At 34.7% G+C, this 4,658-nt stretch overlaps 1 long non-coding RNA gene across 1 annotated transcript; it reads right to left on the bottom strand.

Annotated features, from left to right (window-relative positions):
• Window positions 1-663: 663 nt before the first annotated feature.
• Window positions 664-3,171, bottom strand: LOC127075735 (uncharacterized). The gene is made up of 2 exons (XR_007786646.1): window positions 2,631-3,171; window positions 664-1,356 (listed from the first exon to the last, which is right to left on the bottom strand). It is a non-coding gene; the product is annotated as an uncharacterized LOC127075735 (long non-coding RNA).
• Between the last annotated feature and the right edge of the window lie 1,487 nt (window positions 3,172-4,658).

The following is a 4,658-nucleotide window of genomic DNA, read 5'->3' as shown; positions in this document are numbered from 1 at the left end:
ATTGTTACCGTACATTTTTCAATAGATGGGGTTTGCAAAACAAATTATTTATTTTATAAGTTAATTAAGATTTTTTTATAAATATAATATTATTAAATAGTATTATGGACATCGGCGCCTCTTTTCACATCTTCCAAGTAATTTTTTGTCTTATTTCAAATTTAACAAAAAAAATAATAATAAAATATTCATAAGAAATAGTCGTTCTATTTTAATTTATGGACTTGGTGGTGCATACATCACTCATCCCACCATCCTCTTATCCTAAAAAATATAATACATACTCCAAACTTAATTAAAAATTTAGTATTTGTTTGTAAATTTATTAGCGGATTATGGACATCTCCGGCTTTAAGTTCTTAAGATCACAAATACTATGTTCTATTCTTGGATAATTATTCTAATTTTTGTGGATATTTCCTATATAAAGCTTAAGTATATTCATGTTTTCAAAAACTATGAGTAGTGAATATGTCAATAGTAGTTTTTGAAAAATATGTGGAAAAAAATGGAATGTATTTTCGTCTATCTTTCATTTATACCTCTTCTCAAAATGGTAAATGTGAAGGAAAAAATGCGTTCAATTATCAATATTTTTCGAACAATATTAATTCATGCATCACTACCCTCATCTTTTTGCACAATGCTCTAGAAAATGCAACATATATTTTGAATATTTTACTTATAAAAATAATCAATTTTGAGTCATCTCTTAAAATGTTGTATAAAAATACAACTATTATTCCCAATTATGTGTACTTGGGTGTTTATGCTATCCCCTTTTCCATCCACTATAATACATAAACTCCAACCTTGCTCTACACCATGCGTCTTTCTTGGGTACTCGTCAAATCATAGAGGTTATACATGTCTAGATTTATCTTTGAATTAAATTATCATTTTTCGTCATGTTATATTTGGCAAAACCTCATTTCCCAAATGCAAAGATGCATACTCCACAACCTATTACACGCACCTTCGTAGATAATGACTTATTCGCCTACATCATAAAACACTTCTTAACTCAAACTCAACCCAACCCAAACCTGAGTCGACCGACTCATCTACCACCCCGGCCCCCACCCACTAACCTAAGACCAACATCCAAGCCAACCGACTCATCCACTTCACCCCACTAACCTCGGACCAACATCCAACTCTCATAAACCCAAGCTCATCCCCTTGACCACCCACCCTTACTTCTCCTACACCTTCAATCAACCCTGTAGATCTATGTGCATGCATGTATAAAGTTGTTAATCCTGCAAAAGAGTCTTAATGAAGTGTTGATTACGACAATAATGGTTTTTGAAGTTGTTGCTAATAGCTTTCAACTCTCTGATGATGGCATTAAACCTGAAGAGTAAGCAATATTATGCACATTAAGCCATATTACAAGTAAGCAATACCATAAGGGAAAAACAGAACCATGCTGCAACACATTAAGCCATATTACAAGTAAGCAATACCAAGGTCAGAATCAAGCATGTCATGGCCACCTACAGTGAAACACTCAAAACCATACCAAAACAATACAAAAGCAGCAAATGCAATCCGCAACCAACAACAAGTCAGTATGCAAATCAGATACAAGACCATTCACAAGCATCATAATAGTTCATGACATGTTACTCACAAGTAAAGCAATGCATCATGACAGTAAAATTAACACATGAGCAATCCTGCAGAGCAGCTCACTCTCATAACAATATACATAGCATACCTGACAATGGAAAACAAACCAAGGATTTCAATCAAGCTAGCATCATTAACACGGAGCCATCATCTAGCAACTAGCAGACCAAAACATTGCACTCCACCAATACCAAACATTATGCATACTAACATGAACAACTCATTCCTAATAGCAGACTTGCAATAACCATTAACAGGATAAATCATCACCACACCATTTAGCCATTCACAACCAGAAAGTACACACTCATTGCATTGACATAACAACAGTCTATACATTAAACTAGTTGCACGCATTCAACAATTTTTTTCTAACTGCACTAGCCTAACTAACATAACAACTCAATCTAACTACTAACAATTTTTTCAACTAACTCTAACTGTCTTCATTTTACCATACCTAACTCACCAATCCCAATCTAATAGAATCTTCAATCCTAAATAACTCTCTCAAACATTTTGCCAACTAACTCAAACCTCTATAAAATTTCATCATCATCTTCCAATCGAGCTCTCTTAATTCATTCATCCTCAAATCCAATCAATCATTCATAACCTTGAATCATCATCATAGAATCTTTCAACATCTCATCACCAACCACTCTCATCACTGAACCTCTCATCTCAGACCTATTTGCATCCTCATCTCTCTCTCTCTCTCTTTCTCTCTCTCTCTCTCTCTCTCTCTCTCTCTCACACACACACACACACACACACACACCTAAACCTGCAACTTCCCTCGACCTTCACCATCAACACTCATCTTCATCCTCAACACTCACAATCACTCAATCTCATCATTCAGTTTTAGTTTCAATCCAATAATCTCATCACTCATTCGAGCCAACATCAATAACACAATGAACACAACAGAGTAGAAGGAGAATAAGAAGAGGAATTCAAAGAGGGGAAGAGAAAGAGCAGAGAAAGCTTACCTGAGATCCAATGCAATAGTCTTCTCTGACACGGTAATAACTTGAACCCTTCGTGTTTCACTTCAATCTTGATACCGACATGCGAGGTTTATGGAGGAGATTCAAAGCCCCAACCTCAGGGGCTTTGAATCCTTGTATTTACCATTTAATTTATGAGTATTTGGATTAGGGTTCTTGAGGTGTGAGATTCAGTTAGGGCTTTGGGTGTGAAATTTGGTAAAATTGATAGCAGATTCTTGATCAGGAGGACGAGACGAAGTTAATGGTGGTTTCAATTTTTATTTTTGATTGCCACCGTTGCCGGAGGCTACCTCTAGCGTGGTGGCCCACGGTGGCTTATCACCTGAGTCTTTTAACTCAACTTTTGTTGACTCTAGCACATTCTTTTTCTTTTTAAATTTATTTTGTTCTTATTTCCACATGTGTTTAGTTGATTGAGTTGTGATCCAATGTTAAATTCACGTGCTGCACTGATGTTGGGCCTCATGTACGATGGCCCATCTTGTTTCATGGCCATCATCCCTACACTTTATTACACCCCATTTTTCCTGACTATTTCCTATGCGCCTTTTTGCCTTTAGGCCCAGGCGCTTGAAACACTCTTTGCACCATATTCCAGATTGGCACCCCCTGGCCCATTTCTTTATTTTATTTTATTTTATTTTCTTGTTATTTTCTTCATAATTTCTTCATGACCTTTTAATTTCTGGTCAATTGATTTGATCATGTTAACTTTAATCATTTTTACCATGTTAGAAATAATGCAATGCATGTTAGTTATTAATTAATTTTCATGTAGAAATTAGTTTATTTAGGTTTTATTGTCTTAATAATCCATTTGGAAAAATCCCTAAAAATACTTGATTCAATGTTAACTTTTAATTTGTTTTGATCCATTTTTCTTGACTTCTTAGTTCAATTGACATTGCATGCTTAGGTAGATTCAATTTGATTTAATTCCATTTTAATACCATATGCCATGTTCGTATTCATGATTTCATTCCATTTTAATTGTTTGATGTCTTTGATTGTGGTTATTGGATTTAAATTGAAAATGATATTTCAATTTGATATGATATGTTAGCATGTCCATTATTTTTACCATGATCTTTATATTATTACATCATTTTATCATGTCATATTCAATTTCACCCATTTGCTTTAGCATTTTAATTCCATTTTAATCCATTCATTAATGCATACTAACTCATTTTGATTCATGTTTGTGGCCACATGTGACTTTGAGATCCAAGTACACTCCAAGTTATCCTATTTCCTTTAATCCATTCAATTTACTTATATTGTGTGGTGTACCATACCACTTGTATGGTTAGGCATGGTACATGGTTTTTAAATTTGTCCAACCCCTTTTCATTTTCCATTTATGTTGTAATGTCTTCATCCCCCATAGTGGGTCACATGTCCCCCCATCCCATGAAAGTGTAATAGTCTAGGTTTATTATTTTATTAGTTCATCATGAATGCTAACTAAAAAGATTAAAAAAAAATGATAAAAATAAAGCACTTCAAAAGAAACAAAAGGTACTTGAGCCAATGTCAAGTTATTTTCCAAATAAAGCTCACACCATTGCAATGCGAGTACTTGATCTAACATCAAGTATCTCCCATCCATCCCATGATTCATGATCCACGTCTCTTCTCCATTCTCTTCTAAATCTCATTCTATCTCTCCTTCACTCTTTCACACACATTTTTTCATAATAAACTCAAACACTTGATCTAACGTCAAATGCCTTTTTCAAAACATTTTCATAACAAACGGAATACAAAAAATGGGGTGTGCACGCTTGTACACAACATTCAAGTACTTGGGTTGTCGGTCGTACCTAGCTTGAGGATCCGACACTTGACTTTCCCCTTAAAACATTTAATGATTCAAACAAGTTAGATCTAGATGCTATGATGGAGAAAAAAGGTAGTTAGGATACCATTATCCTCTCCACTCCCAAGTATTCTGATTGTTGGTCGTACTTAGTCAAGGGTCAGATAATTGTCTCCCTCTAAGCT

Source organism: Lathyrus oleraceus, chromosome 4 (assembly GCF_024323335.1).
Source record: "Lathyrus oleraceus cultivar Zhongwan6 chromosome 4, CAAS_Psat_ZW6_1.0, whole genome shotgun sequence".
Taxonomy (NCBI): domain Eukaryota; kingdom Viridiplantae; phylum Streptophyta; class Magnoliopsida; order Fabales; family Fabaceae; genus Lathyrus; species Lathyrus oleraceus.
Note: the sequence above shows the minus strand (reverse complement) of the source record. Positions and strands in the feature narration are given on the sequence as shown.